The sequence below is a fragment of the Trachypithecus francoisi genome, unplaced genomic scaffold, assembly GCF_009764315.1.
Source record: "Trachypithecus francoisi isolate TF-2019V2 unplaced genomic scaffold, Tfra_2.0 Contig01474, whole genome shotgun sequence".
NCBI classification, from domain to species: Eukaryota; Metazoa; Chordata; class Mammalia; order Primates; family Cercopithecidae; genus Trachypithecus; species Trachypithecus francoisi.
In genome coordinates, this window is record NW_022681435.1 from 20,160,515 (window position 1) to 20,175,000 (window position 14,486).

Here is a 14,486-nt window from a genome sequence, read left to right on the forward strand (position 1 = left end):
TGTAGAGCTTACTCTAGCAAAGGAGAATATTCATGTTTGTATTAAATACCATAAGGGAAGTACTCCATGCACAATGAGGATCTACAGCAGAGTGACCTTCCCTAGGATTAGGAGTCAGAGAAGGTTTTCTGCAGGTGATGCGTGGGCAGAAACCTGACAGCTGGGAAGGAGTTAACTAGGATAAAAAGAGAAGGTGCTTTCTCCAGGGGAGTCAGAATTAGCACAGGTGCTGGAAGCCAGGGAGCTTGCACAGACGCTTCCGGGACATTTGTGTACAATGGAGAAAGCAGGCCAAGGGAATGCAGGCCATGTGGAAGTTTTTTTTCCTTCTCCTAAGAATAGTGGGAAATGACTGAAAAGTGTTAAGCAAAGTTAGGACTGCTTTCCTTCACAGAACGGAAGAAATGGTGGAGAAAATCACGTCTGTGGCCCCATGGGAAAATCAAGACTACATTAGAGGTACTGGATAATTGATGTTACCCAAAACCAAAGAATTCTGGATGGAGCTTACATTGAGTGTGAAACAACCTGATGAAAGAGAAAACTCTGACAGGGCTTCCCGTCACATTCATCACCCTTTTTGGTACTTCGAGCTTGGATTCCGTGTACTCCCTGAAGGTCAATGTGACCTCCGGCCTGCGAAGTACTGGAGGCCCCTCGTCACCTGTGGTGAGCTGCACCACTGTCAAGTTTAGTTTAACTGCTGGTAAGGGATGATTTTTCTTTTGGAAGCTTCTCGTTTTAGTTATTCCAATCAAATATATCATCCCTTGCTTACTTTGGAGGTTATCTCTGTCTACTAGAATGTCATTAATTACTGCTCACCGAATTTTTATTAATAAATGCTCACTATGGCTCATCTTTCTTACTCAAACACATTTAAGTTGTGTTTGCAGGAAGTTTGCTCTGCTTGCTGTCACTGTGGTTTGTTCTACTGTAGATTAAAGCCACCTATTTATTTCTTCCATTAGCCACCTGGGAGCAGGCTAAAGAGTAGGCAACTAGAAGAAAAAAATACCGTCTACACCATTATGTTTTCCATTTTTCTGCCATGTTCTTATTCCCCCTTCATTCATCACTTATTCTGCCTTTCAAAATATCCATGTTCACTGACCCCAACATCGAAATAACTTCATAAACTTTCATCTATTTTCTGCAGCTTCCTCCCACACGCCTACCGTGGAATCATTCGCCACCGAGCCACCTCCTCCACAGACATTTTCAGAACAAATGAATACACACAGCTTTTTTTTTTTTTTTTTTTGGTTGTTTGCTTTTTTGGCCTAGACAGACCACAGATCCCTAAATAGAAGTAAGAAAATATATTCAGTAAAGAACATCAAAATCAAGATACATCACGTACCATGTAAAGCTGGCCACTAAATTGAGCAGTAATTTTACCACAAACCAAAATGATGAATATGTTTTTCAAATGAAAAACTCCTGACAGAGAGGCTATAAAAATCACATTACTATTGTTACATATTCATGTGACTAGAAATGCATCAATAAAGAGACATTCAAGAGGCCATATATTCTTTACATATGGAGACCATATGTCTCAAGTTTTCTGGGAAAGAAATATTATGTCCTGTGTACCCATATGCACAGTCATCCTTACTGGGCCATGTGTCCCAAATTTGCCTGAGAAAATATGGCCACTATAGCTAACATAAACAGTTACTGCAAAACCCAAGCAATGTAGCCAGTGACGCGTGTAACTACAGTCACTGCAGCAGGGGGTTTTGAGAGAAAAGAAGGCACAGGAATCAGCTCCAGTGTGCAAGGATAGAGTCTCTTGTAATTATCACAGGATATGGAAGAGCAAACTGTGCATTTTTTAAACTTTTCGAAGGTAGTGGTGCAGAAAAGAAACAATTTGAAGCAATCATAGGCATGTTGCAGCAAAAATGTTTTGTAGACAGCATTTTCGAAAACATTTGCATTGGAGGAAAGCTCACCCTGGCATTGTGGAATTAGCAATTAAAGAACAGAAATAGCTAGACCACTATAAATGAAGTTAATGAAGACTTTAAAGACTGAACACTGAGAGTGGCAGACACAGGCAGCATGGAGTGACTTGGGTGGGTACAGCACTCAGACTGGCAATTCTGATGATCTCTGCACATGGTCAGGAGTGACCTGGGACAAATGGACAAGAATGGGCTCTTTCCTAGCTACACTGGAGATGACAGGACTGCCTGTTAATATCAGGTTCTGCTGTGAGTTTATCTGACTATAATTTCTTTGATAGCATGTGTATTTATGTCTAAATTAACCATTGGGTCAAGTACTGATAATTCTCTTTAATACTATTAGAGCAGGAAAGGGAGAAGGAATGAATGGAGGTAGCTCTACGGCAACAAAAGTTTACTGAACAAACATTTGCGGAGGGGGGACATCAGCTAGCACCAGAGCCCACACCCGCTTACAGGCTGGGGTAATTGCAGTTCTGGGAGGGAAAGGTCTGGGTTTGTTGGGAAATGGGGTGGGCAGTGTGGTTAGCTGATGATAAGGGAGGAATTTCCTGGGGTCAGGCGGTTAGGCCTGGGACTTGTCTGGAAAGTGCCTGAGCCCTATGACCTGAGCCCTAGTGGAATTTTCCACACGGACCAGGGTTTGCAAAATGGCAGGGATTTACAAAATGGTGCACCTTGGACTAACAAATACCTTCGTAAGAAATTAAAGTTAAAAGTTTAGCTTCTGGAATCGTCTGCTCTGCTTCAACACCCAGCTTCACCAACTATGAAGTGTTACTTAGACTCATTAAGCTTCAGTTTCCTCATCTATGAAATAGAAAAGAATTCCAGTAGCTATCTATGAAATAATTCAACCTCGCCCAAAGAGAAATCTGGTCTTTTCTTTTGGTTCCTGGGAGGTGCTCTCTAAGCATTTGGAAAGCATCTTAGTGTCCTGATAAACGTGTCTTAGTTTAGCTGGATGTGTTCGGCCACCCCAGTCTAACAATGTGATTTAGGAAGAGGGTTCCGGTCACATGTATCATCAGAGGATCTAGAAGCTGAGGTCAGGCATGTCTACATGACCAAGCCCCAACAAAAACTCTAGACGCCAAGGATTGCGTAGCTTCCCTGGCTGGCAACTTCTGTGTGTTTTGTCACATGTTACTGATGGGAGAAGTTAGTACTGTGACTCTACTGGGAGGAGCAACTGCAAGTTCCAGGTTTTGAACCTTCCTAGATCTGCCCCGTGTGCCTCTTCCCCTGGCTGATTTTAATCCTTTTGTTGTAATAAACTGTAAATATGAGTATAATACCTTTTAGGGAGTTTGTGAGCCCTTCTAGCAAAATATCAACACTGAGAATTTTCTCAAGGACCCCCAAATCTGCAATTAGTGTCAGAAGTGAGAGTGGTCTTAGGGACTATTCCCTGACTTGACACTACCTCATTCATTTGTTGTGAGGCTTAAAAGACAACCCACGTAAAGTGCCAAATGCACTGCCTGCCACCTGTTGAGTGTGCATAATAAACACTGCTGCTGCTGCTGCTGCTGTTACTGTTGTTGTTGCTAAAATCCTGAATTAGGAAGTCTATAAGTGTTGTTAAGGAAAGTTGTCTTAAAGGAGTTGGACCCAAGCAGTGCGTCAGATCAGCATTCTCCTCCAGCAGATAGACACATAGCCCCTCAGGGACGCTATAAAAAAGAAGAGGGCCTTAATGTATTCCCACCTACTTTCAACCATGACCCACTCTGACTTTTAATACTGGCATTCTTCATAAGATTTCCCTGGAAGAAAGCATTCCATATGTAAAAATTACTATAGAAACCACTCTCCTAAGCTGAGCCTACAGAATCCTGCCTGGATGAAACCTTGGTTCTGCACAGCCAAATTTTTAAATCTAGTGTTGGTGCATATAAACAAGAAAACCTTATAAGTAAGGATACATTCAATAAACTACAAGTTAGGGTTTTGTTTCTCACAAGCTTCAACTTCTTTGAACAGAAACAAATCAATTCCACTTGGTGCATCTGGCACCCCAATAGTGAACACTTTGCTACAGTTTGAATTATGACCCAAAGATAGGGCAGTCGTGTGAACTGACCTGGTGATTTAGGAAGCCTCTCTCTCCTACCAATTCCCTATAGAGAGTGCAAAGGAATTTTAATGTGAAAGTGAGTGAAGTAAAATGTAGTTATTAAATCTGCTGAATCAACAAACCTAGGACATTACAGGACAAATGAAAAATACCCGTTTTCATTATCTTGCACTGATTCCCTCTGAAATCATGGCTGGTAAATGATCACACACACACACACAAAGTCACACACACAATCACACCATAAGAAACAAGTGCGCTGGGATCTTTGCCTTGGTGGTGGAGGTCAGAAAACATGAGGTTGTGAAACATTCATGAATCATGCTGCGCTGAGAGTTCCTTGCCGCTAAATTCAGGATGTTCTACAAAAATCCCTCTGACCTGAGTTGACCCGGATAACCTTTAGACGGAACTCACAGGCTTCTGACAAAATAGAACATTTTGCAGGTGACCTTGGAAAAACACAAGCATACCGAAGGAAAGGCACAGCTATCCAAATTTTCAGCTACATCAAAAGAAATGCTACTAATGAAATATGTGTATTTAGGGGGAAAATTTTTCCATCGTTTAAACAGTGAACTTTGAACAGTTTCAGATAGAAAGACTGGTACTTCCGTAATTAGAATACCGGTCACAAGGAACATGCAATCAAAAACTCCATAGTCAAATACATTTGAGAAATGGCCTACTGTATACATTATTTTCTTGGAAGGCCATCATGCATGAGGAGTTCAGCTCCCGTCCAAATTCCTGTGTGTGATTTTTTCAGGCATGACTGTAGACCGTTACAAAGGTTTACCTGGCAGACCCCCTGAGGGAAGCCACTCTCCCAACAGGGGACCTGGTGCATGTGGTGTCTTACCTTCTCTTGGGGTAGCTGCAGGCCAGGCCAGTCATGCACGGACACATATCTGCACTTCTAGCCCAGGTACCTGCATTCCAAGCCCTCTTTGTCGGGGGCCTACCCAGAGGCACCCTCAGGCCCCTCTAGGTGACCTCCCTGTGGAGAGAGAGGAGCGGGAATCTTGAAACTGTTTCTCCACATTGACTCAGTACTTGATTCTTTTCCAGTTCTAGCACTTTTCCAACCCTCCCACACCCTGGCTCCCAGTGCATAAAACTGCCAGAGCCTTTTCTGTTCAGGGCTCCCTCAGCAACGAGATACCCCCCACCCTCCAGGTCTGTGCTGATTCACCTGACCTCCGACCTTGTGACATTCCATGGGGAAAAATGGGGCAGGGATTGGTCGGCGCTTCCTCAGGTTCAGCCCCTTGATTGTGCCATTGTTGCAGGAAGGGATTAAAGGCTGCACGGTGACTTTCCTTTTAGCTTATTGACTTCATCAACTACTCCAACACCCGGCAGCTCAGCTGGGCCCCTGGCAATGCATGTAAGAGCATTCGAGGCTCCAAGAAATCTTGTCGTCAAGAAATACACTTAACCAGGCATCTTACCAACCTATTTGACATGGGAAACTTCTGTTATATAACTTCTACCAATAATGCCCTTTGTGAAATACAGAATTTTAATATAAACTCTGAGATAAGAAAGTGACTGCCCTATAAATTGCTGCAGGTCAGTACAGGCCACAGAGACATTAGGGAAAATGAGCAAAAATGCGTATCAGAAAATAGGAACTGCCTAACACAGCTCTGGCTATGTATTTCATAAGCAACTTAACATGAAAGGATGTGACTTTAACACCAGAACCACATTCACGTTAACCGCCTTTGGAAATCACCAGCATCAGCACTATTCCCAAGTGTACTGTTCATGAATGCTATACTGAAAGTACAGATTCATACTTATTGACAAACACTTGATTGGTTTGTATAAAGGATTGAGATTCTACAGTAGATCTAACTAGTTCTAGGGTAGAATAATTAGTAGTGTAATTGGCAATCACAGTAGATCAACCAGGTTACCCGCCCCTCTCCAGAACACAGAGCCAAGGAGAACTCTACCTGGTGGTCATGCTGCCTCCTTTCCACCACACAAGAAAGCCCTAGAGGACCACAATGTGCAACAAAATGCAGTGCACGTTGAAATTTGATTGACGCCTGTCAGCTGACTCCCTCTCATCCATCACTGTGTTGGGTGCTAGAAGTGGTTTATGTGGAAGCTGCAGACCCTGTAACAGAGGAGTAGAAAGTCCTAGCAGAGATACAAAGCACATCGATGTGACAATGCCAAAATACATGAACAGGAAGAAGACAGCCAAGAGCCCAGCAGATAGCACCAACATGAGCTTCAGTTCAGAGAGGTAGACGTCATCATAAGCTGGAATGTGTTTACAAAACAATGTTCTCATGCCTTCAACCCCCTGGAGAACGGGAACTGCAAGGAACGGTGACAGGAAGGACTCTGTGTATTTAGCCCTGAGACTGTTGCTGTAATCTGACATCCCAGTGGGATGTAACAGGATATAGAATCATCACCTTTCAGAAAAGATCCACGTGCTGAGTCCCCGCACTGCAGTGCTGAGAGCAATTGGAAAAGGGATAAAAGTGAGTCATTAAAATGACAGCATAAGAGATTTAGTAGCAACCACATAAAAGGCAAGATAAAAGTTTATTGAGACTATTAAACTTCATGGTGAGAGCAGAAAAGGAAGCTGGAAAGAGATGGAGCTGATAACAAGGGACTATGAAGGAGGCACCTATGCTCACTGGCTGAGATCAAGACACAGGTGGGAGGGTGGCAAAAGCTTCTTTCCAAGTTGGAATAGAAAGAAACGAGTCATTATCAGAGCATCACATGGTGTAATGAGGAACCATATGTCTTGCAGCAACTGATCCAGATAAATTTTAAGTTGGAAAATCGACTAAATTTGTTATCAAGTACCTGTTGAGGGCATACTACAGATGCATGTGTTGACATGGGAGAGAGGGTGTGTTCAAAAAATGTCTCAAAAAACAAACTTCTGCTATAATTTTCATTGAATCGGTAATTCCTTCTAGCTAGTATTTTTTTTTTTTTTTTTTTTTGAGACAGTTTCTCTCTTGTCACCCAGACTGGAGTGCAATGGTGCAATCTCAGCCCACTGCAACCTCTGCATCTCAGGTTCAAGCGATTCTCCTGTCTCAGCCTCCCAAGGAATTACAGGTGCCCACTACCACACCTGGCTAATTTTTGTATTTTTAGTATTGACAGGGTTTCACTGTGTTGGACAGGCTGGTCTCGAACTCCTGACCTCAGGTGATCCACCAACCTTGGCCTCCCAAAGTGCTGGGATTAGAGGCATGAGCCACCATACCCAGCCCAAATTTCTCAGAATACAATGCTGCCATGCTCCTCTTGGTTGCAGACACAAGTATTCTCAAAGGCATTCTCTACAATTAAGGTGAAAATTAAATACTTCTAGGAAATAAGAGTCTAAAATATGCTCTCCACAAACTCAGAGCGGTGCTTAGCCTCAGTCCTTGAATTGCTGAGAAAGTTGCTAAGTGTGTAGTCAATGCTTTTTAAAACCTTTCCCCACCCCAATCCCAGGGGTTATTATTGTAACAACTATAAAGGCCTTAAGTTCCTCAGAGGAATTTTATATAGGCAAGGAGAAAATACAAGCAGCTTGCATGATGCTTTCAGCACTGTAAATGGCCTCGGCAGCAGTGGGGCAATCTGAGAACCAGTGTTTCATGCTTGTGCACCAGTGAAGTGTCTGGCCCTGAGTGGGCACTGGGGTTTGTTTTATAGCTGAGAAGGTGAAGCTGCCTACTTACTGGAAACTCTACACTCAGGGCTGCCCAGCGTGCACGACCTTGAAGTTGACTTCTGAATCTAGCAGACTTTTGAGCAAAAATGCACAAATGTGTCAGACAGTGGCCTCTTTCCAAAGTAGAACCACATCAAGTGTGCATGGGAGACAGCAGGATGTGCCTTAGAGCAAGGCTGAACCAGATTTGAATCCCAGCTCTGCTGCTCAGTGATTATCCAACCTCACTAAGTTTATCCAAACTTGCCCAGTAGAAGAGACATAAAATCGGCTCTCTAGAGTTGTTCTGAAGATGAAATGAGATAATATATTGATTCATTATTCATTGACCCATATTTATTGAGTGTCTCCTATGTGACAGGAGCTGTTTTAGACATTGGAGATGCAGCAGGGATCAAGAGCAGAGTTAATTTGAAGCTTCTGCCCCCCGGGACCCCGTCTCCATGTTCAGGGTCTTCTTCTGCAAGAGGTGACACTGGGCCTGCCTCCCTACTGGCCTCACTTCCTCCCAAGAGGGACTAGCAGATTATCTGATGTGTGAACTCAGAGGAAGCAGCTGCCCCTGGGTGTAGTCCTTTCTCTCTGTGAGCTCTTGGGGCTGATCCTGCTCCTGCTGTGAGGAGCAGACCGGCAGATGGGGTTCAGTGAACTGGGAGGAGACGTCAGAGCCCTAGGTAAGACCACATTCCGAATTGCACTGGATCTGTTAAATGCTGATATTTTAATCCTTCTGAGAGAAGTGTGATCAATTACCACTTTCCAAAACCCAATCTAAGCAAAGGTATCTGCTCTTATAGGGCTTGTGTTTCAGTAGGATGAAGGAGAAATTAACATGCAAAGAAATACAGCGAACACGGATGTCTTAGAAGGTGATAGCTCCCATAAGGAAAAAAAAAGGGATGACGAGCAATGGAAATAGGGCTAACATTTTGAATGGATAAAGCATCTGATCCAGTAGAGACACTGAATACATTGAAGTACCTTCTCTCCCTGTAAACCAACAGTAAATATGGGTAAGATTCCTTAAATAGGTGTTTCTGGATTTTGCAGTATTAGAGGGTTAGTATTTTGAACCTCAGTTACCATTAGACAACAGGTGTGCACAGGTGTATGTCAATCAGATTCTAGTCGAGGTATATCTGCATAACAAGTAGTTCCATTACAGGTAGACAGGCATGAGCGAGGCATGAGCGAGGCATGAGAGAGCTCCCCCCAACCCACTAGAAGTGTCGGGTGACGGTTAGGCAATGAATGCATTGCCTCTCTAAAAGTGATAAACTGGGGTGCCAGGGAGAGACCATTTCCTGATGGTCCACACCTGTTAACATTAAAGGGTTAATTAAAGGCAGACTCCAGGGAGAAGCAACTTCCTGGGCATGCACATTAAAAAAAACAATAATGGTGAAGTGTGACCTTCTAGGGACACTCCACCAGAAAAGGGAAGAAAGCCTCGGATGGGCATGCAACTCCCTAAATGCACTGAGTGTGCTCAGTTCCCAAGGGAAGGAGGGCACTGTGCGTGTGGGCATCCCACCCTAAGGGGAGCATCATGGGAAAGGGGCCATCCTTTAAAATCCCAGGATGAAGGTAAAGGCCCCCTTGATTTTCTCTCTCTCTCTCTCTCTCTGACCTACAGGTGCCCACTTGGGTATCTTCCAAGCAAATTTTCCTTTTTTTTCCTGTTCTAAAGTCTTTTTAAATAAACTTTCACTCCTGCTCTGAAACTAGCCTCAGTATCTTTCTCTGCTTTATGCCCCTCAGTCAAATTCTTTCTTCTGAGGAGGCAAGGGCTGAAGATGCTGCAGACCCACATGACTATGCCACCGGTAACTTGGGGTAACTCGGATCTCTTCCACCATTAACAGTTCCGGTCATTCATTCCTTCATTCATTCCACAAATATTCATGTGATTTGTAAGCAAATCAGGGACTGAGTCTAAGTGGGCAACTTAGACTCAGTCCCTGATGCATTAGTCTCTCATTGCTGCTGTAACAAACCCCAAAATCTTAGTGGCTTAAATAACACAAATGTGTGTCTTACAGTCTGGGAGGCTAGAAGTTCAGCACAAGTCTCAGAGGGTGACTTTCAAAGTCTCAGCAAGTCTGTATGCCTTTCTAGAGGCTCTAGGAGAGAATCCAGTTCTCACCTTTCTCAGCTTCTAGAAGTCGCCTATACTCCTTGGCTTATGGCCCCTTCCCCCATCTTCAACGCCAGCCACAGTGGGTCCAGTCCTCGCAGTGCATCGTTCTGATTTCCTCTTTTGCTTTCCTTTCCCTCTTTAACAGTGCTTAGGAGTACCTTGGCTCCACCCAGATAACCCAAAATAGTCTCTGCACTTCGAGGTCCTTAACCTAATCTCACATGTGAAATCCTTTTTTCTATATAAAGGAAATCTACTCGCAGATTCCAGGGATTAGGACAAGGCTATCCTTGAGGGGTTATTATTCTGCCCATCCCACTCTGTGTCCCGGAACTTTATGTCACTGGGGAATCTGCTACCTGACATTTCAGGCTGACATTGTCCTGCCTTTGTCCCTTTAACCTGACACCACCAGAAGAGGCTCAAACCTTTACGCAGCTCTGCTCACAGGAGACCAAGTCGTGTGTTTTCTCTTAGGAAGGGAAGGGAGAGCAGAGCTGCTCGTTTGACTATTATGAGTGATCTCTCATTTTTGGTAGGAAGAAAGAACAGTAAATTAAAATACAAACCCTGCATCATTACTCTTTATCTACTTGATTACTTAGCATAAACTGACTTTATACCACACAGCAATTTAACCTCAGGATTCTAATTAACATTCATGAATGAACGTTGCATGGTTAATTCATTACATAAAATATTTACTCCTTGAGGTTGTCTTGTTTAATTGTCATCTTGTAGATATTATGTTATTGCAGAGTTTTTAGTACATCATTCATAGTTCTACAGGTTGAGTCAAAGTAATTACCATCAACCCATTTTGTGGCCCTGCGGTTAAGTACTGGAGTAGTGATTTTGTACAACATTTAACTTTTATAATCAGGACAGCGCCTGCTGTCTCATATTTCACAAACAACAAGTGAAGTACCAAGAATAAAATACCATTATTTAACCACAAAACTTTGTGTGGAGATTTAACAAAGCATAAATTAGTCTAAATTTTGAAGGAAATTCTGAAATCAGCATTAGGGGGAAAATGACCAGATGATTTTAGATAAGGTGGAGGTGTCTACTGAACTGGAAATGCTATCTCTTTTCTTTATTCCATCAGAACCTGTGCTATGCTGTCACAATCCCTAAGCTACAAAGAGACCAGTTTGCAATAGTGGAGAAGCCAGGCTCAGAAACCAGAAAGGTCTAAACTGGAAAAGTGCCCCAACCTGGGGGAGACATACTATCCAGTGTTTGTCACCTCCTAACGGTGACAAAGATCTTGGCTCAAGTCTCTTCATATGCAAAATAGTTAGGCAAAACACTGAGAGGCCTCGCCAGCTGTCTCTGGATGCTATTATTCTAAATAGTTTACTGAGAGGCTGTTGGCGGAGTCTTGGTTCTTTACAAAGTGGTTCATGGTTCTGGAGACTGGGACTGAATGCTGGGGGTGTGTTGGTTGCACTACCTCACTCTGCCTTTCTCCTCTCTTTCCTCCATGCCAAGGTCCCGTTTACTGAGCATCTAAAGAAGATCTAAGGAGAATCAAGGACTCCAAAACATCCACTGATAAACAGAGCCATTTAGATGTTTCTGAATTTGCTGTATATTTTTGCATTTAGCCTTCTCTTTCCCCATTCCTTCCTTCATGTATGAGCCCCTGTACTCGTAAACCTGTGTGAATTTATTCATCTTCCTCTTCCCACCTGAGTTATCGCTCTGTGAATCCAGAAGTTTGAATTCTTTTCCTTTTCTCCTATGGAAACTTTTCCAGACAGAACTTCTGGGTAATCCTTTCTTATTTCTTCAATTCCATTCTTCCTTTCATTACAAACTATTCTATTTCTGGACTATCTCTCTTTTCTAGGATAACTTTCTAGCATCTTCCAATAGTATGTTAATAAGAAATAAATTTCATTTCAACATTACTGTGTCCCCAGAGAAACAGTAGGATTCTTTGGACATATCACTCGAGAAAAACATTTGTGAATGGCTCCTAAATTAGCTGGAAGAGGCTAGACTCTGCATCGGTAATAACCCTCAAATCTCAGTGATTTAACAGCAGTGAATTTTCACACTCACACAGCATGGAGGAGCACCAGGGCATCTCTCTCTGTGGCTACTCATGGTCCAGGTTGCGTTTATCTCAACATGTAGCCACCCAGGCTGTTCCAGCAGGGAGAGTAAAGGAACGTGGACAGTTCACTGAAGCTCTTGAGTGCCTCAGACTAGAAGTCCCCACGTCACTTAGCCTTGTGTCTCATTGCCTGGGACTAGTCCCACGGCCCTGCCTAACAGTAAGAAGCCTGGGAAGTGGAGTCTCCTCCGTGCAGAATGCTGAAGGCAAGCAAGGTTTCGGGCAGCACTGCCATCTGCCACCTTCCTAGTAAAGAGGAGAAATGCTGGTGGCCCCGACAGGAGGCAATCCTAACTTTTCTCCAACATGTGGGCTGAAGATTTTACGTGTGTGTGTCCCCTGTGGCTGTCAGAGTAAGCCAAGAAGCCCAGCCCCAAGCTGACAACACAAAGAGACAGTCAGGTGCTTTGGGCATCAGAAAGGCTGTACACAGACCTGGCAAGCTCCAGAGTGACGTAGGGGTCAGTGAATGGTGTCAAAAGACACAGGGAGGGGAGGGGCAAAAAGCCAGGATAGGAAGATGCCCCCACTTCCTGTGTTACTCTGGGCATCAGTGGTAAGAAGGATGCTCCACTTGCAAACACCATCAGGTGACTCGACACTCATATTCCTCTTGGTAACTTTAACTTTTTAACAAACCTGTCCTGTGAGTACTGACAAGGAGTGTGGCAGCTCCTCCTATGTTTCATATTCCCTCAGGAGCTGGAAAGGAGGTGCCACACAGGTGGTATTCTCAGAAGTAAGAATCTGTTTAGCTGTAGACCTTTGAAATAGATCCATTCTACCAAGACAGACCAGGGAGCAGGTAAAGGTTTCACCTCAGGCAATAGCCAGGGCACAGTCACACCAGTGACTAAGCTGATCATTAAAGCAGAGGCCTGGGGAGGTAGCACTTCCCTCCACGTGCCAGCCCCAGTGAGCCATACCAGCCCCAGTGAGCCATACCAGCCCCAGTGGGGTTTGCCTGCCCAGCTTACGGTGCTTCTCTGCTCAGAAGAGCACAGGGCACGTTTCTGTTCTCCTGCACCTCCTGCCTCAGGAGGATCTGGTCAGAGGATAGCTAGAAGCTTCTCAAGACAGCCTCCAGTTCACTGGGAAGTAGCACAAAGTAGTAGGAGAGAATTTCCCAGCGAACGCACCACATGGTACCACCTAACTGTGTCAAAAGCTGGAAGTCCTTTACCTACTCAGATGTGTGGTAAAACAAGAATTTCCCCATCAGCCGTATAGAACTCTTGCTTCTAACATGAGCAGCAGAAAACCGAGGGCAGCTGTCTGCATTGCATTGCCTTCGTTGGGTGCCTGCTGGATTAGACCACGCCAGGGCAGGACTTGAGAAACCACGGCAGGGTGGCTGGGACACTGGTAGACCCACCCAAGGATGGTGTCTTCTGGCTCATGCAGCCACCCTGAGCCAATCAACTATGGCCACACTAACAGCTGGGATTGCCCATATCACAAACCAACAGTTGCAAAAATAGCACAAAATATCTTTAAGAAACCAATAACCATTAAAAAGTCATTTTGTATGTGATAGCTTCTGAAACTTGACGTGTTCAACCTTGATCCACCCAGCAAACTGAGAATCTGGAAGTGCATTAGGTACACCTAATCCAGGGTGTTATGAACCTTGGAAGGAGATGACCATACAGAGAGCATGTCATCTGCCCTCAGGGAGTTCTGCACCTGTGATTTTACCAACTGAATAATTTTCTATTCACTAATGAGATGAGATGGCTATAAATTCACATTCATGCACCTTACTAACTGGTAAATCTACCAACAGCATTCTTATTAAAATAATCTGTCTCTATTACTGTCAAGATACATTAAGATGATAATTAATCTCCAAAGTATTATTTCTCAGATACTATCCTAGGAAAGGACAGATCAATCATCATTTCTGCCAAGACACAGACAATTTCTTGCTACCTGTACATCCCTCCCTATTCTCCTCTGTGGATCTATTCCCAAGGTCCACATCAAATCCTGTCTCTTCTCTAATGCCTTCTCAGACCAGCGCAAATGCTCTTGTTTTCTGAACTGACAGCATAGATTCCTTGTGTAATTAATTTACTCATCATCCTTTCATGTAATTTGATCTTACCATGACCATTGGAGCATAAACTTCTTAATGGCAAAAGTTTTATCCATTGTATCTAGCATAATATTTTACGAAGAGTAATGTTTAAAAAGTAGTTGTTAGTTGATTGAACTAATTAAAAGGAATGCGGGGCCATCAGCAATAGTATATGACAATAACGGGATGGAGCTCGAGAGACTCTTCAGTCTTAGCTTGGCACCTTACCACTGGTTTGACCTTGGGCAATTTCACCCTTTTCAATACTGGCTTCTATATCTATAAAAAGGAAATAATAATGCCTATGTAATGGGTGATTTTGAAGACTACATAGATACGAACATTTTTGAAGATACTGCTAGTTAGC